Source organism: Glycine max, chromosome 20, assembly GCF_000004515.6.
Source record: "Glycine max cultivar Williams 82 chromosome 20, Glycine_max_v4.0, whole genome shotgun sequence".
In the NCBI taxonomy this organism is placed as follows: Eukaryota; Viridiplantae; Streptophyta; class Magnoliopsida; order Fabales; family Fabaceae; genus Glycine; species Glycine max.
Window position 1 is genome coordinate 12333025 of NC_038256.2, and position 27771 is coordinate 12360795.

Here is a 27771-nt window from a genome sequence, read left to right on the forward strand (position 1 = left end):
AAATGTTGATTGAGAACAAAGTTGATTAACAACAAAATACACTGAGTAAACATTAACAGAGTTTGTTGAAACTACATGAGCAAGATTTTTTTTCTCAAAGGCAGTCTAGTTGTTGTCACTATCCTCCCAATCCTCCTGCTTCCTAATTATAATATCCCAATTTTTTTCATAATATCTATAGTAAATAGAGATTTCATCTCCATTATCAAAGTTCATTTCTTCAAGAAAATCGTACCATGGTTGGAGAACGCCTTTTCCACCAATAGCAGGATTCAGGGTTTCAACTTTCCATTGCAATGGGGGGCCATGTCGCCTTAAGAGTGTCATGTGATTACCGCAAGCTTTAAGAGGAACTTCTGTACAACGGGGGCGTTTCTGTAAATTGGAAAAAGTAGAATTTTTAAAATGGAAAAAATGTGTTTAAAGAGATTAAGGTATGAAAGTCAACTTACCAGGGGTTCAGGAGAATCCAGCATTTGCTGAGTAAGTCGAAGAGTCCAGATATGCTTTCTGGATGAATGCCTCTGCCTGCCACAAGTTTGCCGCTCCAGTGGTGGTATGAAATGTATGTCAAATACAAAGTGATGGTCACAGGCAAAAAAGTTGATGGTGGTTGACTCGTAGATTTTCAAATCTTTCCTGAAGTTTTCGAGTCCATCTGCTAAATACACTTTTTCTTTGTGTTGTCTGACCCGTATTTCGTAGATGGCTCCATTGTATCTCATATGAACAAACTCGGGATACTGTGGTGCCCATTGTGTATGGTAGAACGCTGGAAGCTGTATGGTATTCTGTAAAAAAAGTGAGAAATATAAATGCATGTATATGGAACAATAATACTAATGGAAGAATTGGAAAAAAAGATGACTTTGTCGTTGTTGAAGGCAGCGATAAACTGAATGATCAATGGCGGTCCGATCATGGGATTTTTCATCTGCAATGACAAAGATATCGTAGTTTGAATAGATTAAGTGTAGATCTTGAAGAAAAGGAAGAAAAAATTGCCTGGCGTGAAGAGGAGAGTAGGAATGACTTACTTCACTTGATGCTGTTAAAGATGTGCGGTTCATTTTGTGGATGGTGTGGAAGTGGAGTCTGGACAGAAAAGTGAAAGAGGATTTGTAGGAGAAGGTAGATTATAGCGTTTTCTAGAGTGTGGTATTTAATATTTGCTTGTTTCCAATGGCATAACTGACGATTGATTTGATCATTGCTTTTAAAGTGAGCACGATTGTCAATAGGTGTGAAGTGAATAATTGTGAATTGAAGAGATGCCAAGTAAATGAAGAGTTTTTGTTGGAAGTAGAAGCTTAACACCGTTGATAGTGTGGGGCAGTAACGGTGTAGATTTATTTTGGGCCTGGATATGAGGATTGGGGCAATTTCTAGAATTGCTTGTTAGGATTTGGTTTTTAATGTATTGCAGAGGGGGTATGATATGGTATTTTTTAATCATATGATTTCTGAAGGATATATATGGCAATTATTTAAAACTAACTATGTCATGTTGCATAACTGGATTTTTTTAATGTCTTTTTTTTTTGTAAAATAAAAATGATGTTGTTTTCAACCAATGGAGTATACGCAGCATGATCTGATATATTTGCACGATTGGCATGAGCGATTTTTTTTCATAGTCGCACAAAAGTGCCACGAAAATTTGATAAATATTGTTTAAAGGATAATTATCATATAAGGAGTAGCGTATGAAACAAAAAGGAATTTTAAGCTCAGTGGAATGCTAGATACTTTATTATTGAACTTCAATAGTTTAAATTTCTATATTTCGGAGAAAAATAAAGAAAATTTTTACAGGTAAATGTCAAAGCAACAATTTGGGCTCAGATATATTAAAGTCATTTGATTCTAGTTCACTTGTAGTAGTTGTTATTTGAGGATGAGAGGAGGTCATTGTATGATTTGGCTGTAAAAGAAAGCAATTGAATATGAGCAACATTGTTTAATTAAGTAAAAGACATTTTTAAAGCTGTGATAGCACTATGCTAAGCTGTGATAAAGTGCTAAATATTCAAAGGTTATGAATATCTTTCTAAACGGGTTAATAATATAGCCTTAAGTAAATGAAATTATAAATGGAAGATATTAATGTGGTAATTAAGATTACATACATGACAATGTAAAATTTAAGATTGTAATATATGATATCATCTTTGGCTGTATGTTAGAATGTATATGAGTAAGATAACAGTTAGGAATTGTTGCCAATAAATAGTACAATTTGTTGTTTCAAAATTTAGAGTTACCTTGTAAGATTTTTGAAAACCTCTTTGAAGACTACATTGGTAGTATAAGTCATATTTTTTTGGTCTTTATCATGAATAAGAACTTTTAATCCTTGCCTTGAATTGACCCTTGATAATGCAACGTATAATTGTCCATGGCGAAAGACTGGTTTTGGCAAATAAAGTCCAACCATAGAAAGTGATTGGCCTTGAGACTTGTTAATTGTCATTGCATAAGATAGCATGATTGGAAATTGCCTTCTTAAAAGCTTAAAAGGCCATGGTGATTGTGAAGGTGACATTGACATTCTTGGGATGTAAACATTATCGCCAAGATTTTTGCCAGAAATGATTTCAGCTGCAATTACATGTTTGGCTAGTCTAGTAACTACTAATCTAGTACCATTACACAGACCTTGCGTTTGGTCTAAGTTTCTTAGCAACATTATAGGACTACCAATTTTTAGCTTTTGGCAGACCAAATGTGTTTAGTGAATTGAGAAATTCAGTTGTAATTGATTGGAAATGCCAACTGTCAATGGTTTCTGACTTCTCTATATAATCAGAGCTTAAGTATTCCATTTGTTCACCTATTATATTTATTTCAGGTAGCATGCAAAGTTAAATAGAGGATAAATACTGAATAGATGTTAGTTTTTGTAAGTTTCAGATATGCATAAATACCTGGAATCAAGGAAAGTATATAATCATTGACCTCTTCAACTGTTTCATTGGTGGAAGCTAATATTGCTCTACATTTGAAGAATTCAGGATTACTGTGATGTTCATATAAATCTGGAAATGTTGATTTGACTATAGCATCAATGGGGTCATTATATTCAGTAATCAGTAGGTACTCAGGAATTTCAACCGTAGCATATCCATCATTTTGATTCCCAAAAACTTCATCTCCAATATCTAGAATCCACTTTGCAAATTTAGTAGTTTCTTGATCATCAATTGATTGGGGGATTGCCTTGTAAACGCAAGTTTTTGCTGAGTGTTAAGACTTCACAGGAAGGCTACATATATGATGAATTGATTGTTGCATTTATAATGTCTGAACGACTTCCTCTTGGAATGGCTGGCAGAATTTGTCGGAAATCTCTACCAAATACAATAACTTTGCCTCCAAAAATTTGATTCGGATTTTTTTTCTTTAATAATGTCTCTTAAACTTTGATCAAGTGCTTGAAAGCAAAATTTGTGAGCCATGGGTGCTTCATCCCAAATTATCAGATTTGTCTGATTTAACAATTCTGCTAGCTGACTTCCTTGAAGTATGTTGCATGTTAAGTCTTCGAAAATTGGCACAGGTATCTTAAATTTGGAATGGGCAGTTCTGCCTCCTGGCAATAACAGAGAAGCTATGCCGCTAGAAGCAACCATAATCACAATTTGATTTTTTGCCCTCAATGAACTTGCTAATGTTCTCCATATGTATGCTTTTCCTGTACCTCCATATCCATATAGGAAAAACTTGCCACCTTCACTGTTGTTGACAGCTTGCATAATTTTGTGATAAATTTGTTTTTGTTCATCTAGAATAAAAAATAAGTTGAGATTTGATAGAAATGAAGAATTAGTAGATGCAAAATTAGAAGATACAGATGGAATTTAACTTTGTTAAATACAATTTATAATATATGAATTGGCAGATTACTTGTCATAGATAGAAAAAGATTTTCGAATTCTGGTCTAGCCTCATCATTGTTGTAATTAAGTTCAGATAATATCAAGTTATTCTCTAGACACGATGCAGGATTTGCACCCTCAGGATATGGCATTGTAGGATAGTCTTTGAGTGATTTTTGGTTTGGATGTAGAAGTTTTTCAATTTCCAGTAATGTTAAATTTTTAAGTTGCTCATTATCAATCTCTAATTCTAACAAATGATAAAGAAAATAGTTAAACAATGCATATCTGTGATGTTATTCAACATAGAAAGTTACAAATTGATTAAAACTAACCTGTGTTCAGAGTTGTTTTTTTATAATGATATGCAATGTCTTCAGCTAACCAATTCCATGTCTGATTCCAAAGTTCTTCAAGTTTAGTAATGGCACCTGATAATAGCATTAAGACAAATAATTTCCTCAAATAATTAGTTGTGCCCCAGTCCTTAGCTTCTTTGATTGCTTCCACAAATTCTCTGTCATCTTGCAAAAAAACCCATTGCGAAGCATGCTTCTCTATATGTCGGGTATAGAACATTTTCAACTGTTCTAATATCCTCAAATGAAGTAGCTCCTTTGCATGTAGTAAGCATCATTCTTAGATAAAACAATTCACCAGTGGTTGGTGGAACCCATATTAGCCTACCACGTGTATTGCCTTTCTTTCTAAGGTTCCATGATCTAGCCTTTTGGTTGTACACGAATTTGGAAACAAATTGTGAATAAGTAAGATTTCTACCTTCTGAAAAACATTTGTTGCTATTCATCCAAGCTAAGAATTTTGAATATGAAATGCTTGGCTTTGACAGGATATCATCTATATCATCATCATCCTCATAAAGAACATTGTGTTGCCCTGGCAGATGAAAATGTAATCTCTCCACAGCAGGCTTTCTAGCATGTATTGGAAAACCAAAAATTCTCCAAGTAGCTTCGCATGGAGAAATATATCTAGCATAAAAAATTCATAATTAAAAGAATTAATTAAAGAAACAATGAGTAAATTAAGTATACATCTTAAATTAATATTACCTGCAATCTACATATTCTTTAATCTCATCATTTTGAGTGATAGGATTCTCAAGTGCACCATTAGCATCATAAATAACAACAGCAGTGACTCTGTCACAGCCTTTGTTTATATATTTAAATAGATATTTAATGGAAGTATTTTGATTACACCATTCAATATTTATATGTGCTTGGTATTTCCTCAGCAATTTTGCATTGTAAGGTACTATATATCTATTATCAATAGTAACTTCATTCTTTGAAATTGTACGACCATCATTTCTTCTACGATAGATTGGATAGCCATTTGAATCTAAAACAGTTTGAGGGTGAAACATTTTAGGGTAAAAACGGCTACACTTGCCTTCTTTCATACATGGAGACTTAGATTGCAGAATTCCATATGGCCCATGTACCATATGATTTTGGACTAATGTATAGAGTTCAGGGTCATTTTCATGTGAAGGAATTTCTGCTAATATTATCTGGTCAATGTCATATGAAGATGGATATTTATTATCTGGGTGTAAGAATAACAATAAATGCACATGAGGAAGTCCTCTTTTTTGAAATTCAATTGTGTGCATATCTGCAATTGTTAGTTGATCATAGTAATAGTGCAACAGTAATATAGAAATTCTATATAGTTGTATCATATGAGGAAAAAATGAAAAGCAATAAACAAATGTATAAGTTAAAGAAGCATATTAATGGCAAACTCACATGCGACTACTTTTCCAAGTAGGTGTTTTTTTGTTAAGTCAAAAAGCATCTGTTCATACTTCAATCTGAAAACACGTGAGATAAGATTCGGTCTATCTGTTGCTTTTAGATTCAAAGGTGCAAGTACTCTACGAATTTCATGGCAATTTAGATTACAAGTTAAAGTAATAAAAAGATTTGGAAAACCTACATGACTGCATATTGTCATACCATCAAAGTAAAGTTGGTCCATATAGCGTGGACTGCCAACAAAGTTTGAAGGCAAAATCACTCTTTTCCCTTTAGATAAGCCTTTACTGCTTCCAACATCCAATGATGTTTGTAAACTACAATACTTGTCAACTCTAAGTTTTTTTTGGTTGTTCCTGATGTAGCTAAGTCTTTCAGACTCAACCATGGTGTATGCTTCAACGATGAATTGTTGGAATAGTTTTCTAGAATGCAACAAAGTTTGTGCTTCATTTGACCTGGACTGCAGTCTATAAGCAAACCACTCTCTCATCGTTAGACGATTTCTCTTCCTTTTTCTGCTGCTAGATGTAGAATAGTGAAGTATATCAGGTCTATATCCATCTTCACCATAAGGGAAGAGTAAAGGGTACTGGAGTCCTAGATAGCTAGAGTTTAATTCATGAATTCTTTGTAATTCTCCATTTTGAGTTTCAACAATAATATCCCTTCTTGAGTCTGGATCAAAATCACCAACAATCAGGGCAGCAACTTCAGAAACATTTGGGAGATTGTATGTACGACCATCTTTTTCACGTGCAGCTATCAATTTCAATTTTACATTATCTAGTTGACTATCTACCAATCTGTCCCTGGCCATTCTGAAACTTTTTGCATGGACATTGTGCTAATCCAGCATTTGACTTAAAGTTGAAACAATCTCTAGTTGAATTACAGCATGTTGGGTACAAAAAACTATAAAAATACAACCATTGGTGTCAGAAAACATGTTTTCCCAATCAGAATTCTTCATATTTGATAATAAAAGAAACAAAAGAAGTACTACCTCATTGTATTAATTCTATTTTCAACTTCATTCTGCGTATCAAAGATATATAATTGTCCAAATTTCGGTTGTTTTTCAGGCATTGGTAATAAGCTGCCTATTCGATGACATGGTTGACCCTGAATTCTAATTGTAGGAGGTCCTCTGCTTTCATTAATTGATTTGTCTAGCTTAATACCAGAAGAGGTAAAGGCAAACATCATGTTATATGTCCATATGTTACACTGATAATTTTTACTATCACTTGCATTACCATCAAACAGAAGTCGTTCAAGATATTTTGGTGGACTTTATAATAATGGAAGTTCAACTTTGTCATCTCCACAACATAAGCTGAATTTTGAACTTGCTGTATTTTTATCTTTTGAAATTCTTTCATTATACCACATTTTTGCATTGCAATGTCTACATTGCATGGCTTGATCACCCAAGTTAGAATAGCCTGAAATTGTTTAATGAGATAGTAGAATTTAATTTAAAGCATATCAGTCGATATCCTTAAGGTTATATCAGAGCTATAATTATTACCTTCAGTATCGATTGCAGGTTCATTACTGTTGGATTGACAATTTTCATCCTCAGACAAAAAATTAGAATCAAATGCTGTAACAATTTAGGTTAGATATCATAGATATAATTAAAATTTGGGAAAAAAAATTGAGTAAGGATTTTCTATCATCGTACCTTGTGGAGATTCAAAATTTATATCCTCTAATGAATCAGCTGTCATGACTTAAGAATAGAGACAAATTAAGTCAAGTTGAATAGACTAATGCTTTTTTAAAAGAAAACATCTTATTTATAATTTCTCACCATGACATTGTATATCTTTCAGAGTGGAATCTATAGTTGCCTTATGTGATCTGTCAGGCTGAGTCTTTTTTTTTTTTTTGCAGGATAGCTTTCCTATACATTCTGGCTTTACCTGAGGTAGATGCATTTGCATGTGTATTATTTTGCATGTTTGTAGTTGATATCAATGAAGTTGTTTGGTATATCAATTCACCACGACAAAAGTTTTGAAATGCACAAAGAGGAAATTATACATCAAAGTAATTACAAATGTCCAGTTGTGTAATAAAGACAAAATTAAACATGCAAGTTGAATTAAAGTAGCTTCGAAAATGAGTCATGTAGCAATGATCAGACTCACATGTAAAGATATTGTATATAGAGGAGTAAGTTCTGAATATAGAATCAACTATGTGATTGATCTGCACGTTTAGAGCTCAAGAATTTAGAACGGAACTTGGAACAAAAGATGGAATATTTTGTAAATTAATAAAAAAATGTTAATTGACATCAAGCAAGAGATGACAAATATGAAATCCTGGTTTGGGGGATTAAATGTGATTAGACATTTTTATATAATGGATTTCATAACTAATGAATAGATTTCTTTTGGCATCCAAAATTACAGCTAAAGATTCATCGGTAAATTAATAAACAAATCTCAATTGACATAAAGCAAGAGATGACAAATATCAAATCTGGGTTTGGTGGATTAAATGTGATTAGACATTTTTACAGTTATTGTAATAAAAAAGAAATTAAGCATGAAATTGAAATTAGAACACAAAACTACAACTAAAGATGCACGGTAGAGAAAACTTTGATATCGAAGGCTGTCCAATCTCTCTTTGATTGATCAATATGTCATATTTGCAATTCTTATTCCTAATGGAGTCGAAATAATTCTTGCCTTGAATCTCTCTTTACTTAGTACTGATTATATTAAATTTCAAAATTAGCTGTGTAATAGCAATAAAGATAGGATTAAATAGTTTTGAAAATTACTTAATATGTCAATCTATTTTACTGATTGTAATGACTCATGATTAATATTTAAGTAGTAAAAAAACTGAGTTTAATTACTAAATGTCAGCTTATATTTTAGTTCATGTGTAATTCGTTAAAAAAAAAAACCTTAATTCATGTGTTATCTTGACTTGTTAACATTCATCAGCATTCTTGTATTGAATCGAAATAATCCTTGTATTGAATCTCTCTTTAATTAGCACTCAACAGAGAAAAGAAAAAATTTAATTCATCAGTTAACTTGAGTTGATTACATTCATTAAGATTTTGACAACAATAATCCACAGATTGCAATTTCATCACAGTATTAACAAATAGAGTAATGCAAAGCCTCAAAAAACTATTGTTACATTTAATCAAAGAGGAAAAAAAAAAGTTTTGGTTTGGAACTACAAAATGAACTTAACGAAAATGAGAGAGGAATGGTATTCTACAAAATAGCCAGCAGTTAATGTTCCAACAACATCGTCCATGCAAAGAGTCAAAAAAGCACAAAAAGTGCCACGAGGTAAATATTACAATTTGGTCATACGATCATCAAAAAACATCCAAGGCAACCTGTCAACAACATAATTCATTCAGCCTGAGAATGCTTGGCTAATTTGTTGGAGGAAACTTCGGCAGGTGAAATCTGAAAGTTTTTTCACTCATCATCCAACTCATCAGAAGATACGCGCTTAGTTGGTGTCAATGGAATCCTGAGAAGAGGGTCATAATCTCCTGTAACAGACACAGATTGCTGCATAAAATATTAGCTGATCAGTAAGCTAAATTTTCTTGACATCATCGGAAAATACACCAGCAAAAACACACAAGGACAATGCCAGCTTACAGATTCAAGCTCTGTAGGCTCACTTGAGTTAAGCATTGAACAGTCATGATCAGCGGTAACAGACATAGATTGCTGCATAAAATATTGATTGATGAGTCAGCTAAATTTTGTTGCCATCATTGCAACATACACCAAGAAAAATAGAGAAAGACAATGTTAGCTTACAGATTCAAGCTCTGTAGGATCGGTCGACTCAAGTATTGAATTCTCGATCTTGCAACATGACTGCATGATATATGAATTGACACTAAAAAAAACAAATGAAATATATGCATACACTCACAATAACTCAAATACATTTGACAAAACACAACCTCACTATCGGGAATCATATCCAGCACAACATTGATCAAGTCTGATTCATCTGAATATTTAAGAACAACAAAATTCCTGAACCTTGGTTGCACCTTCACTTTGAATGCAAGGAAACAACCCAATAGCCTATCAAGTGCTTGAGGAGAGGCATTTAAATCAACATCGCCATCCTTGCACGAAAAAGAAGAATAAAAATGGATAGCAACCTAACAAATTTTCACTATAAATTAAAAAACATTGCATGACAATACAATAACATACTTCTATTTTGAGTCTATTGACTTCATCCGTTGATTGACCAATTAACTGTGCACATTCACGGTCCCAGATAAAAAATTTGGTCTGTTCACCCTGGTGATTAACCATCACTTCAACTCTATACCTGGCAATATAGATACCATATAAGAAAAAGTAGTTGATGAACGTCATACCAATTAAGCAGTGAATCAATCACCTTAGTAAAGGTTGATCGTTGTCTTTGCCACACGGACATGTGAACGACACAGTTTCTATGTCAGCTTTTTTATAACATTGACCGCAAGCCAGATAGCACCATGAATAGTTGTCCATCACCATTGTTGTAATCTTGGCGACACTAACACAAACAATTTCCTATTTGAAGAATCTGACATTAGATTTTCTACAAAGAGAAGCTACAAATGAATAAGAACATCACCTCGGAAGTGGCATTAATCTGAGAGATATTTTTCTCTTCAGCCTTTGACAGAAACACATCTTTTGATGATAATTGAGATGACCTTGAAACCTGTGAACTCCCTTGTCCAATAGGCGTCAAAACTGATCTAACCTCGATCCCTAAATCTAAAAGGCTATAAGAATAGAACAAATGCAAAAGCCTAGCAAAGATTACTTACATATTTAACAGTTTGAAATTACAATCACATAAGTAACACATTGCCAAAATACCTCTCTCTAAATTCTTGAATTTCCAACACAAGGTTGTTGATCATGAGTTTAAACGCCTTGAAAGAATTACTGACCGACAGCAGATATGATCCTACAGATTAGACCCAAACAAAATATTATCTAGTAAGTATGAAAATTGAGAAATTTCACATTACACTGACCCTGTGCTTCCTTAATCCTGGCATATGTCAAAAGAATAACGACCAGTCTTTCATCTTCAATGTCATTCAAATAAGACAAAAACTGTAAGCAGTAATTTTCCCAGAGTGTGCAGGATAGCACCTGTCCACTATCAGAAGGAAATAACAATTAATGTATCAGTATATCAGCATCTAATCATCATTAGATAAAAACAACAATCACACACACTCAAAACTTAAATTGTAAAAGATAACCTCAAATCCTTTAATTTCAAAACAACCCTCGTATTTTTCGATGACACATATCGAAATACCACTTCATCAACCACGCCAATAACATCTAAAGCAACCACAAGGTAAACGCATCTTATTTGAAAATCCATAAGCACCTCAATCAAAATCAATCCACAAATTGCAAACAACGATCTTATCAACCAAGAGTCCAATTTGAAAATGACCAGCAATGACACTGGAAAAATCAACAAATCTGAATTTCCTAAAAAGTAAGTGTTCCATATCAGATTGCCTAACAACAGTAACTCCAGTAAAACATAATTTATATTCATGATCACAAACTCTGAATTTCCCATCATTCTTCATAACTTTAAAATTATGCATCACATAAGTTAAATTTTCTTTCAAATTAGCCTTGCGAGACTTCAACTGATCCTGTTTGCAAACAACATGGATTTCATCTCCCTATAATATAGAAAACATATAAATACCTGATTAAATGGTCAATAATATAATATATAATAAAAAAACCCGCCAAAAACATACATCAGAATCAACAACCACCATTTCGACTTGTTCAGACTTTTCGGGAATCCTAATGAACCAAAGATCAGTGATCCTTACAGAAAGCTTAAAAGCTTCCCTTGATCCATCTATCAACTTAATTTTATCAGCAACACATGCCATAACTTTATAATCGCAAAGCCTGAACAACAACACCAAGAAAAATAGAACATCAGTTAAAAACCAAGCATATAGTCAAACAACGAAAAAATTAAACTACCACCTCAACCACTGGAAACCAAAGTTAACAACCTGTCACCAAAAAAACAAAGAAGAAAACTCACAAAACACACATAAGACCACAATAAACTGCATATGAATCAGTAAAAATAAACATCTGGCCATGTGAGTAAACCGAATTAACAAAAGAGGCGACAAACATATAAGAATGCATTAACACCAAACTTAACAAACCATAGAAAAAACAATCATCCTCAAGTTAAGGCTCAACTTCTCTCAGCCAAACCCAAACATGGGTAAAGGAAAACTGTAAAACAAACTTGTCAACCAAAGAAAGCACAACATAAACATTACATTAGCTTCTCACAATCAAGCTCAGCAAGGCAGCAAAACTAAACTGCAAAACAAACTTCTCAACCAAAGAAAAATTGTAAAATCACAGCCATGCACAAAAGAAAAATTAGAAAACAAAGCACCAAAATCAGAAAAAGATTGAAAAAGAATTCTAAAATCACCCGGAAAAGGTAACACACATACAAACTGAAAACAAATTGAATACAAAGACATTCAACAAAAAAAACATTACCTTTTCTTCTCACAACCAACCGAACAACAGAGCTAAACCAAACTGGGAAACAAAAAGGAAAATCACAGCCATGCACAACATAAAAGTTAGAAAACAAACGACCAATGCACAACCTCACACCTTGAAATCCAGAAGCAAACAAAGAAACAATTTTGCTCTGAAACTTGAAAATGAAACAAACGAAAATGACACAACAACAGCCAACGACATTCTACAAAACACCCAAACCACATGTCCAACCAAACAATGCAAGCTAGCTTATCCATCAGACACATGGCACAACAGTTGTTTTTTGAGGAAAAAACAAACACATAAACCACACATGTGTTGTAGTTGAAGAAGAAACCAAAAGGACAACAAAGTGACAATAAACCCAACAAAAGGCAAACTATAAAACAAACATAACTCATTAAAAACAAAAAACGAAAGCTAAAACACACATGCACAACATAAACATTACCTTTTCTTCTCATAGTCAAACCCAGCAACGGAGCAAAAGTAAACTCCAAAAGAAACTTCTCAACCAAAGAAAAACTATAAAATCACAGTCATGCACAATATAAAAGTTAGTAAACAAAGCACCAAAGAAGAAAAATACCGAAAAAGAGTTCTAAAATCACCTGGAAAAGCTAACACACATACAAACTGAAACCAAACCAAACGCAAAGACATTAAACAAAAAAACATTACCTTTTCTTCTCATAGCCAAGCCGAACAACAGAACAAAATCAAACTGGAAAACAAAAAGGAAAATCACTGTCATGCACAACATAAAAGTTAGAAAAGAAACAACCAAGGCAGAGTCTCACACCTTCAAATCCAGTTTTGCTTTCAAACTTGAAAATGAAACAAACGAAAATGACACAACAACAACCAACGACATTGCACAAAACACCCAAACCATGTGCCCAATCAAAGAGTGTAAGCTAACTTAGCCATCAGACACATAGCACAACAATTCCTTTTTGATGAAAAAACAAACACGTAAACCACACACGTGTAGAACCTCCAGCACAAACCAAAAAGCCAACAAAATGACAATAAACCCAGGAAAAGGGATAGGTGCCAATTTTCTAAGCGGGGACACACCAGTAATTTTTCTATACTTCTCTTTTATAATATAGGATATAGATAAACATAGGCATATAGTTTCTTTCCAAGAAAAGTTCACTCTCACCTGATTTCATGGGGATGGTATTCTTTCGATTATATTTTGCCACATTAATGGCGTGAATTAAAGAAGTTGGGTATTTTCTAAATGGGGAAGGCTACTGTGGACCACCCTTTTAGGTGGTTCAAGTTGCACCATTTTTTTATGACCATAGGATTCATCTATTCCTTACACTTATACAATACACCTATCACACTGGATCCCGTCTCCTATTATTGTTCTCCACGGGAAAACCATCGTATCTTTCCGCAACCACTTTCCCTAGTCAAGATCCTTCATAGTGAGCGGCCGTTGCCATTTGTATCAACGTATCAGCGTGCCACTCCTTCATTTGTAATTTTGTTCTTATTCATTACCCTTTCCCTAATAAACCAGTGCAAGAACCAATAATCAGAGTGTTATTTTCGTGCTGCAAATCTAGTTCCCGACAAGTTTAATTTGTCGCGTGATTGAATCTTTGAAGAAGACTCTCTCAATCTGTAAAAATGAAGTGCAGAAAACCTCTACTCAAAGCTATAAAAAATATTTTAGTGGCTAATGGTCAAAAAAATATTTATTTAATCAGAGTTAAAATTTTCAGTCTCTAATAGAAATATAATTAGAAACAATTTTTCAGTCACTATTAATATATTTTAGAGCCTAGATTTTCAGTCTAAAAATGAAATAATATTAGAAACTGGTTTTTTAGTTTCTAATCTTCATATAACAAAAGACTTATTTTTCAGACTCTATTATCTCGTTTTAGATATTGATTTTTCAATATCAAACTCTAATAAAATTATAGACTTATTTTTCAGTCTCTATTATAAATAGACTAAGTTTTCTAGACACTAAAATTTAGAAATAAAATCCTTTGAATTGATTTCAACAAAATCGATCACTGGATCAATTTCTGAAACAACCTCTAATTAGTCTCCAAATTTAGCTACCAAGGATTTAACTACCGGCCTGTTAAAATTTAACTTGTAGTGTAATTATTTTCTTTTCTTAAAAACTTTGTCATGATCCAAAAGTATTAATTAAAAGTATATTATGCATACAATTATGAAAAGTGTATAAGTTAATTTCTCTTCACACGTATTAATTTTCAAAATAAAAACTGCACATTTTTATAACGCTTTTTCTTAGAAAAATGTCAACTATTTTTTATTTCAGTTAGACATCAAATTATTTCAACTCATTTTTTAATTTGCCTGATTTTTCTCATTTGTAATAAGTGAGCGAGGTCTCACATGGCACTCTCCATATATAGTTTACCTTTTCAAATATTTAAGAAGTGTGGAGACATCTCACGAGACTTCAAAATTAAGAGGTTTCGGTACTGGCTATTATGAGTTAGGGTGAGGTCGTATTAGGGGATAACAAATCTTTGTAGAGCTAACCTTTAGCTTTATCAAGGTCCGACATGAGACTTCAAATTGTAAGAGACTTCAATTTTGTCTACACATGCACTAGGCCGAGGTCCTATTAGGGTGTAAGAAAATCTTGGTTGAGCCATTGAGCTCTATCAAGTTCCTATTTAGACTTTAACCCAAGTCATTGGGAAACTAACAACTAGACAATCTCGTGGATATGCACACTCTCGGTCGCCATACGAGGATCGGACCAATTGATTCGACAGTCGGCCTTCATGCATGGTTTAGCCTTTTCCTAAATCACTTTAGACTAGATTGCATATCCTCCGATCATTCGTCTATCGGTTAATCATGTGACACCCTCTACTCCGACATACATATAAATAAATAAAACATATAAAAATACAAATAAACAAATTCATGTGGGTAAAAGGTTCACATTCTTCATTTTAATATTGTCAAATAAAATTTATTAAAAACATATATATCCGGCTCAGAATAAGGCCGTCAAAGTTTACAAAATAAATTTTGTTAAATCAGTGAGGTAAAATAAAATAAAATAACATCAAGCAATTGACATAAAAACTCATCCCCAATGTCACATCCTATCAGAGCATTATGTCTCAATGTCTTCTAGCACGAGAATCTTTAAAGTCATCAACCTAGTCAATTGCTCCCACGAACACAAGGTTCAAGATTATCACAGGATCCAAACACAAATAACACTCAGAGAGTGAGTTATCACATTTAAAAAAAACAAAAAAAAACAAATAAACAAAGACATGATCAAAATAAATTATAGAAATATATTTAAAATTCATTTTTCAATCACCAATCACATTACACATGAATCATACACTCGATCAAGACGTAATAACACTCATCAATTTCATAATAGACAATTAGCAAACATTATGCAACAATTATACTAAGACTCAAGCCTATCTGCAATGTGGTACCATGTCAGTGAAAAACCACCCTAGCGCGTTTAGGAGTACATAACAAGACACACCATACAATGAATATGTCAGGTCATTCTCACTAAGTAAAATCATAAGGTGACCAGTCAGGGTCACTCTGTTTTGCGAGAATGCTCCAACCATATGGAATCAGCATAGACTTAAAGGAGCACTCAAACCGAGTGTCTTTACCCCCAGGCCTAGACTCCAAAGAATCCATTAGGGCCTTACCTTCCTGATTCAGGTCTAACCCCTAAAACAATTTTTGCACGCAAACACTACTCATGAATTATACAATACCCACGATCTCACACTCGTGTTTTAAAGACATTTAACACATTGCACTACAATATAACACTTTAGGTTCCTAACTAGGAATCCTACACTTTCCCTTTAACACTACGCATAAACACTTTTCTCAAGGTAAACACCAGTCGAGTTATTATATAGTTCACAGCTCACAACATATGTATTGTCACATCAAGTGTTAACTACACGCATTCACAACCAAATTTCATGTTCACAATTTTAACACATCACAATGTCACAATCCACCATCATATGTTTACGTGTATCTCACAAATCAACACATGTTCAACTTTGCACTTATACTAAATCCCAATAACAATATTATGATCTCAAAGGAACATGTTATCTCACAATTCATCACACATTCAATTTATCACTTATGCACACATCAGAAGTTAAAACTGACCAACTAGCAGGTGTATTCACAATCAAGTCAAATTTCAAAGAAGACACAAGTAAGGCAAGTTTTTCAACACAGACACGAGAAATAAACTAATGCATTGCACTTGAGTCATACAATACAACCAAGGGAACTTGACTTATGAAACACATACCTTGGATGAGATCATCAGACTGTGAGGCATTAGCACCACTAAGAGCAAACACTCTCCCGTGATCCTTGGTCGTTCGCTCTGGTTATTCAGACTTCCACTCCTCTTCTCCCTCCTTGGATGTGGGCAACTGGTACTGAGGTGGCCTTTACCTTGACAGTTAAAGCAAGTCACCTCTCTATCTGTGCACTCACGAGCAATATGCCCAAGTCGATCACACTTCCCACACCTAAGTGGTGTAGTAACAATAGCAGGAGCACCACTTCCACCACTACCTCTACCAGCAGGCTGAGACATCCTGTTAATTGGTTGAGAACTTCCACCAACTGGTTGAAGTCCTCCACTGGTCCTCTGTCCCCCAAAACCGTGGCCATATTGCCCAGGAGGGGCAGAATATGGCTTAGCACGACTGTGGGTCACTGACTTCTTTTCTTTCCCATGTCTGGCATTGACATTCTTGTAAAATGCAACCTTCTCCCGCTGATCCTCGTCAAAGATCCTACACATGTTGGTCAACTGTGCAAAGTTGTGAATACTGTGACAATTCACCATCATCTTTACTTCTGGTCGGAGGTCATTGAAAAATTTCACACATTTGGACCTCTCCCTAGCTCCCCCTAATAATGAGGAAAATACCTTACAAGGTTCTCAAACCTCGCTGCATACTCTGCCACCCTCATACTTCCCTGTTTCAGCTCGAGGAACTCCATCTCCTTCCTATTCTTCACATCTTCTAGAAAATACTTCTCCAGAAAAGTTTTTCTGAAGGTCCCCCATGGGACAACAGCACCACCTCCCTCTAGACGTGGGCGAGTGTTCTCCCACCAGTACTTTGCCTCATCTGCTAGTATGTGAGTAGCAAACAACACCTTCTGATGGTCCTGGCACTCCGTCACCCGGAAGATTTTCTCAATCTCCCATAGCCAAGCCTCAGCACCCTCAAGATCATAACCCCCCTTGAAGGTAGGTGGGTTGTTCCTATGAAAGCGATCTAAACCTTGGTACACAGTTGCTCCTCCACTGCCTCCCTGATTGGCCATAACTTGCACCAAGTTGTTCAAGGCCTCGGTAAGAAGTCGTTCTCGCTCATTTCTCGTAGCCATTACTTCCTATGTCACGCAAGAAACAAAACAAAACAAAACACAATGCATCAGAGTACACAAGGAAACACAGAAAGTTCATAACACACATGGCCGAAAGGTCTGACCTGCTCTGATACCACTAAATGTGACACCCTCTACCCTCACAAATATAAATAAATAAATCATACAAAATTTATTTAAAAGTTTTTAAACACATAGTAATAAAAGGGAAGAAAATCATGCAGATTTTTTTTAAAACACTACATTTACTTTAAATCAATTCAAAAGGATAAAAGATTCATATCCACTTAGCGAAAACATAGTAGAAATTGTTCAAATAAAAGATAAAGTTATCCCGACTCAACACAAGGCCGTCTATTCTGAATAAATAAAAAAAACTAAAACAAAAACCATAACGCAATTATATCATTCACGAAAATTATAACATGCGAAGTAAAATCCTATGCTCTTATGTCACACTTATCAGAGCATATCCCTATCACAAACTAAGTCTTTCCATCTCCAGCATGTAACTCATCATATGATGGCTCACCTGAAACAAAATGGCAATCAACCCAAACACAAACCGGGTGTGAGTTATCAGATTTCTAAATAAATTACAGATAAATAAAGACATAATAAAAATACATTATACAACCATTTATAATATAACTCAACTTAATTCAATTCATATTATTTCAACACTTTATCATTTAAATTTCATATTTCAGTCATCCATCACATTATTCATGAATCACCCACTCAATCAAGGCATAACAACATTCACTGATTTCATAATAAACAATTCACATGCGTTATGCAACAATTATACTAAGACTCAAGCCTATATGTAATGTGGTATCATCTCAATGAAAAACTACACTGGGGCGCTTAGGAGTACATAACAAGACACCACACACAATGGGTATGTCAGGTCACTCTCACTAAGTAAAATCATAAAGTGACCAATCAGGGTTACTCTGTTTTGCGAGAATGCTCCAACCACATAGGATTAACATAGATTTAAAGGAGCACTAAAACCGAGTATCTTTACCCCCAAGGCCTAGACTCCAAAGAATCTGTTTGGGCCTCACCTTCCTGATTCAGGTCCAACTCCTAAAATAATTTTTTTGCACGCAAACACTGTTAATGAATTATACAATACCCACAACCTCACACTGATATTTCAAACATATTTAACAAGTTGCGCTACATTTTAACCTTTCAAGATCCTAACTAGGAATCCCCACACTTTTCCTATAACACTGCGCATAAAAATTTTCTTTAGGTAAACACTGGTCAGGTTACTGTATAACTCATAACTCACAAGACAAGTAATATCCTTAGAAATATTAATTACACACTCATTCACAACCATATCTCATGTCTAGAATTTAACATTTCACAATTTAACTAATTACAAAATATACTTAACAATTAGATAAAAATGTATAATAATAATAACATAACACCTCTAACTTCAAGACTTATAAACAAATATATATAACATATTACTGTACAATTATATGTACTATATATATATATATATATATATATATATATATATATATAAAATAAAAAATACTTACTTATATTGATTTATATGAAAAACATGTATACCTATATTTCAAACATATTTCAACTAAGTCACCAAAATCAACAAAATGGCTAATTACAATGTGAATACAACTTTAGTTAATTTCTTCAAATGATTTTAGTCAATTCAATTATCCAATAATCCTTGCACATATGAATTTCATGATGAGAAATCACCTACGCGGATTAAAATATAAAGTTTGTGAAATAAGAGTGTCAATATATGTATGTGTATACACTGTGGTGTAAAAATATTAAAATAATATAAAATAAAATAAAATAAAAATCAACAAGATTGAAAGGTCAACCTATCTGATATAAAAAAAAATCACTACCACACAATTCTTATGCTAATTATAAAGAATCCTAATCCCTAAGGTACACACCCAACACAAGAACACATCAATTTTACAACAAATTCGTATCAGAACACCAATTGGTTCATCAACCACACTCAATCCACGATTAAAACATGAAAACATAATTGAACTTCATAAAACATCCCAAAATAACCCAAAAATTGATCCTCTAGGAATCCCTACACATGTTCATTCTAATTCCCACTACTACAAAAAGCGGATTCAACATCGGTGTGTTAACATCGGTTGTTAAAAAAACGATGTTAACATATGCGCGGTGGCATAATTGTAAATACCGTGTATATGTTAACATCGGTTTTCTGAAAAACCGATGTTAACGAAGTTCATTAACATCGGTTATTGGAGAACCGATGTTAACATTTATTAGTTAACATTGGTTTTTAAATAACCGATGTTAACATATGTTTATTAACATCGGGTTTTTAGAAAACCGATGTTAATGTTTGATATGTTAACATCGGTTTTTTCCAGAAAACCGATGTTAACCTTAACATCATTTTGTTAACATCGGTTTTTTTTAAAAAACCGATGTTGAACTTATATTTTAAAAAATATGGTGAGCCCTATGAAGCTGGCGCTCTGTCTTCTTCTCCATCTAAGCTTTCGCGCTCTCTTCTTCTTCTAATCTCCATCTAGCGAAACCGTCCCTGTCTGCATCTGAGCATCGTGTTCGTCGCACTCGAGCATCGTCTTCGTCGCACTCGAGCATCATCACAAGTCTCTGCTTCTTCTCCTTCGCCACCATACCTAGGTATGTTTCATCTCCTTCGCGCTGTCTTCTCCTTCTCTCTGTCTTCTTCTCCATCTAAGCTTTCTTGCTCTCTTTGTTCTCCATCTACCTTGAAGCTGTATGTTCTCCATCTGACCATCGTTTTGTCTAAGGTCGAGCATCGTGTTCGTCGCACTCGAGCATCGTCAGAAGTCTGTGCTTCTTCTCCTTCGCCACCTCACGTAGGTATGTTTGGTCTAATCCTGTATAAATATTTGATTGCATTCATGTATCGCACACTTAGTGAACTAAACATGGCTAGGGTATCTCATATTTAACTCGAGCATCGTGACAACTTTGTGCTTCTTCTCCTTAGTGAAGTTTCCCTTACCCTTATTGTGTTCTTGTAACAGTTTAAGAGTTAACGCCTATTATTGGAGTTTAACAGTTTCCCTTACCCTTATTGTGTTCTTGTAACAGTTTAAGAGTTAACGTCTCCTAGTTCCTAAAACCTTCCTTAAGATTAGAGGACCATTGGTTAAAATGAAGAGTAAAATCCTTGTCCATTGCTTTGATCCACGACCATAGTAGGAATAGGGCATCTTCTAACAGTTTGGTTCCATGAAAAGTTGTATCTTGGAACACCACCTTATTTCTATGGTGCCATATTGTCCAAGTTAAAGCAATCCACCAGCATTTCCAGGTTTTGGACCTGACTCCATCTGCTACCTCCATTCCATGTTGCAGAAAATGGTCCCTATGATTTTGTGGCATTACAGTGATAAGATTAACCCAGGACATTGATTCCCACCATAAAGGGAGGGTTTTGCTACAATTGAAGAACAAGTGTTCAGCCCCCTCCTCCTTATTTCTGTATAAAGGACATGGCATATCATCTATCGGTATTTGTCTCCTTTTAAGGTTTTGCTTTGTTGGTAATGTATCCCGAAGTAGCCTCCAAGTGAACACTGCTATTTTTGTGGGTATTTTGAGTTTCCATATTGCCCCATAATCCTGTTCCTGTCTTGCTTCCATCAGCTCTCCCCATATCAAATCATATCCACTTTTTGTTGAGTAGTCTCCTGCAGGTTCAGGTTTCCAAATCCAAGTGTCCTCCCTTAGGGGATGAAGTTGCTGCTGTGATATGTCCCCAAGAAAACTATCCGCCCTTGCTATTTCAGAATCGAAAAGGTGTCTTCTCCAATTAAGCTGCCATTCCCAGTTTGAGTGCTATTTCAAGAAAACTACCCATGCAATCATTATTTGGTTTGAGTGTCGTTTCATTTGTTTTGCTTATGCTCTTCTTTCCCAGTTTAGTTAGGATTCTTTTATCAGCCCGTTCTTTTAATCCAACACAATGTCAGTATTTTGGTCTAAAAGTTAAGATAGTTCCAATGATTGCTTTTTATGCATATTTTTGTTTGTGAAGTGATCCTAAGAATTTTTGTATGTAGCTTGTGTAGAAAATTGAAACCAGTAATTTGAAAATAGGATGCTTAAACTGGTTTAGGCTATAAGAAGCAAGTTTTAACCACTATGCTACACAAGCCAGTAGCATAGTTATGAAACCAGTAATTTGAGAACAAGATGCTAAACTGGTTTAGGCTACAACAAGCAAGTTTTAACCACTATGCAACATTTGCTTTTAACCAATGTAGTGTATATGGTCCTTAAGCACACGGGTTAGTAGATCAATGTTTAGGTCAATGTATATGAAATAACATCTTTTCTCTTTTTTGCTTGATCATTATTAATTCTGATGGCAATATCAATAGATACAAAGCCACAACTGATATAGAAGTGGCCCCTGCAGCAAAATATAGAAGTTTAGTTGCTGCCATAGCTGATATTCTCTGGATTCAAACTCTTCTCTTGGAACTTTTAGTCCCTCATTGTAGACCTAGGTAGGTTAATTATTCACCATGAAGTAAAAAGAGAGTATCATTTGTATATGCAGATAGATATATAACATAACAAGGCAGCTAGAGAGAGAGAAAAAATAGAGAAAGAGAATGATAGTAAGGGAGAAGTTCATTTATGTTCCAAATTTCAGTGACATGATTGATTCATTGATTAAATTCCAAGCAGCATGGCTAAAAGCTTTTGAGTTCTGCCCTTAATTGTTTTTTTATTCTTCTGTATTTTATACTTTTTTTTCTATAGTTCATTTCATCATCATTGTAACTATAGCTGCCCATTATAAAATAGCTTAGACAATCTAGGTCTGTTGTTTCTGAACCTTTTATTTATCGTTGAAGTAGTTTAATTTTTTTTTATTTGTGTTCAACTAGTGAAGAGTGAAGACTGAAGTTGTTTTGTCAGACTCGTTGATTTTCCTTTCATTTTGACGGAAGCCTAAGCAATACACTGCCACTGAATTGCCAGTAAGAAAAATTGGTCATGAAACACACACACACACACACACACACACACACACACACACAAACCCTAATGACACACACACACACACGTATGATAGAAACACACAGACACACACTGATGACACACACACACACACACACACACACACACACACACACACACACACTCATCATACAAAGACACACACACACAAGTTTGATAACAAATTTGTTCAATTATACATGCAGAAATTAGTTCAGTTCTGACTTGTTAGCTGTGACAAGGTAGCTGGCCTCTTCATAAGGTACTTATCTAAGTTTAACTTAAATTCTACTGCAGTGGTGATGACCTACTAATATTAGTGAAAACAAATTTGCCTACTGTACCTTAGTTAATTTGTTCACAGTTGTAAAAAATGAATTGATTTTAACTTGAGTTATTCGTATTTTAAGTTTTCAAATATGCTTGCATGATTGTTTTTTTTTTTTGCACTGCAAAAATCTGAAGATGGAAGTCTGTCTCCATTCCATTTAACCAAGACCAAGTGTGGAATATATACTACCTTATGCACCACTTTTTTAGGAATTTTGAAGAATGATAGTAGGTAGATAGGAAGGGCTGTTAGGAATATCCTGCCTCCCATAGAGAGACATCTCTGCTTCCATTTGGCTACCTTAGATTCAAACTTGCTGATGAGAGGCTGCCAAGCATCCCAGCTTTTAGAGGTGGACCCTACTAGAATTCCAAGGTAAGAAAAAGGAAATTCCAACTGGCCACAATTAAGGTAGCTAGCTGCTTCCCTGCACCAGTCCAAAGATTTACCCAAGCACCCAAATTGGCTTTTAGCATAGTTAATCTTGAGTCCTGAAACCAACTCGAAAATTCTGAGGATAGATTTCATGACTCTAACATTAGCTATAGTTGCAGTTCCAAAAAATAGTGTATCATCTACATACTGCAAGATGTTAATCTCCTCCTTTTGCCTCCCCACTTTATAGTTGCTGAAAAGGTTTTTGGAGATAGCTGTCCTCATCAAACCAGTGAGTCCCTCAGCTGCTATATTAAATAGGAAAGGTGCAAGGGGATCTCCTTGCCTCAGTCCCCTCTCAGGCACAAATTCTCTAGACACTGTTAGGGTCATGGATCCATCCTCCATCAATACATAGACCTTGAAGAGCATTAACCCTCCTTCTATGATTGATGATTCTGTGGAAATAGGATGAATTTATGTCCCCTTCTATTAACCACTTCACTCTGGATTTTTGCCTCAACATAGATTCATAGGCAAGGGCTGCACTCCATAGCTGCTCCTGCAGTGATTTCTTGAGGTCTGCCTGAGTTTGGGATATTGTTGAGGCATTAATACCTGCCTCCATGTCATTTATCTGCTTTTTTAGATCATTGATTTTTCTTGCAGTAACAGACCCGTTCTGTGAGCTCCACTGTCTTATGCAGTGTTTGAGGAACTTTAATTTCTGTTTGAGAACATAACCACCCCAGCCATTAGGATGATAATTACCCCAGCTATGAGCCACCATATTCTGAAAGCCTTTGTCCTTCAACCACCAATCCATTACCTTGAGAGGTTTGGGCCCCCAATCAATGATTGAAGACCTCAAGAGGATGGGGCAGTGGTCTGAAAAACTTCCCACTTGCTGGATGAGGTTGTGTTGCTGTCTAGATATCTGATACAGCCTTGGAAATTTCTGCATTAATGCAACTCCTTTACCATTCCAGCAATCGGGAGTGATCATAAAATAGAAAAACTAACATGAATTTAATTTAAATTACTGCTTTGTTATCATTCTTGATGGATGTTCCAGCATTCATGAGTATTGACTTTGGTTTAATGGCTTCCATTTCTTACTATATGATTAAATCCTACTCTGATATTGGATGACCATTGGTTGAAATGAATACCAAAATCCTTCTCCAAATGTGTCAGCCATGTCCATGACCATTGGTTTTTTTTTTTTTTCAGGTTATCATAGACTACTTTTAATTGACATTGTTGTTGAAGGTTGTTCGGGTTATAGCAACTCCAGGTACGTACGTAGGAACTAGCATGTATATACTGCTATTTCATTTAAAATATTATATAGTGGTGTTTGCTTTAAAGTTATATACTGGTGTTTGATGTAAAATGTTGCATACTGGTTTCAATGAATGAGGAATTGAGTCCCTTAGGAAATGAATTGATGTAAAAAATAGAAAACCTTCTGCAATGCTTATTTTTCCACCCACATTTTTTTATCAGCCAAGATAAATTATATTTATATATATTGTGAGTACCAGAGGTACAAAACAGTACATGAATTAGATTGACTTGCCAGCAACATGGTTCCAAGCTCAGACTGAGATCAGTCTCGCAAGGAACCAAAGCTATGTATTACAAAGACCTACAACACCCACTGTCTATGGTTTCTACCCCCCTGAAAAGACAAATCCTAATGCTATGTTAGACGACCAATAGCTGTAGGTGAAGGCAAAGTCCTTCTCAAAGTTCTTTAGCCATGTCCATAGTGTAAAAATAGCATCCTCCATTAACTTGTTACCATCAAAAGTTTGATTAGAGAAGATGATTGTATTCCAGTGCTGCCACACTGTCCATGTGAGGGCCAGCCACCAACTTCTCCATCGGTTAAGACGAATTCTACTAGGCAAACAGAACGCGTGCTGGGAAAAGTGCTGCCACGGTTTCTGTGGAAAAGCTCCATGAATGTTGACCCATGTCATAGATTCCCACCATAATAGAAGTATTCTATCACATGTCAAAAATACATGTGCTTCATTCTCCTCAGAATTCCCACAGAATGGGCATAATGTGTCATTAATTGCCACCCTTCTCCTCCTCAAATTTGTCTTTGTTTGTAGTCTCTCCTTTAATTACCGAATATTGTCCAATAAGGTTTATTTTCCAGATCCACTCATCTTTTTTGTGAATCTGAATACAGCGGCCAGCAACATCATTATGGAAACAATCTGCCATCTCAAGCTCTCTGTCAAACAAGTGTCTTCTCCATTTAAAGTTCCACTCCCACCCTTTTTCCACCCACATATTGCAGATGCTGCAAAATTTTTGCCTTAAATAAGCTGCAGTGCTTATTTTTGTAAAAGCTGCAGTGCTTGTACATAACTTCAATTAATTTGAATCTGCTTTGCAAATGCTGTAGAATTTCTGGCTTAACCAAATTAGGATTTTCCACCCAGAAACCATCAATTTGCAGCATGAAGACACCACTCCTCAGATTGACCAAAAGCTTGTAAAGCATTGATTTGATACTACTTCCCTCATCATGTGGCTTATGATGTTTACAATTTAATGATCCTTTGCTACCCTGCAATGAGACACACACAGATACACAAACACACACACATAGAGACAAACACACGCAGCACAAACACAAACACAAACACACACACACACATAAAGATACACACACATACACACACACACACACATAGAGTCACACACACATAAAGACACAGATAAAGACACAAACACACTGAGCCACAGACACACGCAGAGACCCACACACAAAGACACACACACTGAGTCACAAACACACACATACACAAACACACTCACACACATAGACAGACACACACACACATAAAGAGACAAACACACACACACACACACATAGATAAAGAGACAAACACAAACACACACACCCACACACAGAGTCACACACACATAAAGAGACAGAAAAACACACAAACACACTGAGCCACAGACACACACACACACACACACACAAAGACACACACACTAAGTCACAGACACACGCATACACAAACACATTGAAGTCACAGACACACGCATACACAAACACATTGACACACATAGACAGACACACACACACACACACACACATAAAGAGACAAACACGCACACACACACAGATAAAGAGACAAACACACACACACACACACGAGACAGACAAACACACAAACACACTGAGCCACAGACACACACACACTGAGTCACAGACACACACATACACAAACACAGTCACACACATAGACAGACACACACACACACACACATAAAGAGACAAACACAAAACACACACACACACACACAACTATTGATGTCCTTGTATGTTCTTGTACGTCATGAATGTTCTTGTATGTCATGAATGTTGTTATACGTGTTGAATGTAATTTGCTATATAAATAATTGTTGTTCATGCTGAGTGAACCGTAGATTCCCGTTTGAGACTGAATGCAATGATTCTTGCGGATAGTTTGCATTAGTCATTGTATTTAGTCTTGAATTGTCCATTTGGACAGTTTGGGGAGACTTGTATTATTATGTTAGACTTATTCGGTCAGGTTATTATTATTTTGATTAATTTGATGAAATTTCGGTTGAATGCATTTCAAGTTGTTCTTTGAGTGCATGCTTGATTATCGTGAAATTCGTTTCACCGATGTCATGTCGTGTACTTGGAGACCAATGCGAAATGCTGCCAAAATTTGCTCAAATTGTTCAAAATAATGCTAACCATGACGTTTGAGGCTAACATAAAAGACAGTCTTCCTAAATGGGATAGGGCCACACCTATGAATAAAAAAGTGAGATTTGCATGCATGGATTTGCTTAGATGGATCGAAGTTGGATCAATCAAAGTCGCATGAGCCCAGAATATGAGGATGGCGTCGAGCAGTTTTTGCAATTTGCTTTAGAAAGAGGTCGACCGAATGAAGAAGGAAAATATTATTGTCCTTGCATCAACTGTTTGAATGGAAGACGACAACTACTTGATGACATACGGGAGCATCTATTGTGTGATGGGATGAAGAAGAATTACACGACGTGGATATGGCATGGTGAAGTGACTGACATGCATACTGGGTCCCAATCTGAACCGTTTGATGTAGAAATGGGAGATCGCTTGGAGGACATGATTCGTGACCTTGGACAAGAGTGTTTTCAAGAAGCACACGCCCCTGTGTATGAAGGATTGCAGAGTGATTCAAAGAAGCCTTTGTATACGGGGTGCAAGAATTCCTTAACCCTGTTGTCTG

At 35.2% G+C, this 27771-nt stretch overlaps 1 pseudogene; it reads right to left on the bottom strand.

Annotated features, from left to right (window-relative positions):
• Nucleotides 1–105: 105 nt before the first annotated feature.
• Nucleotides 106–3755, bottom strand: LOC112997666 (ATP-dependent DNA helicase pif1-like; annotated as a pseudogene).
• Between the last annotated feature and the right edge of the window lie 24016 nt (nt 3756–27771).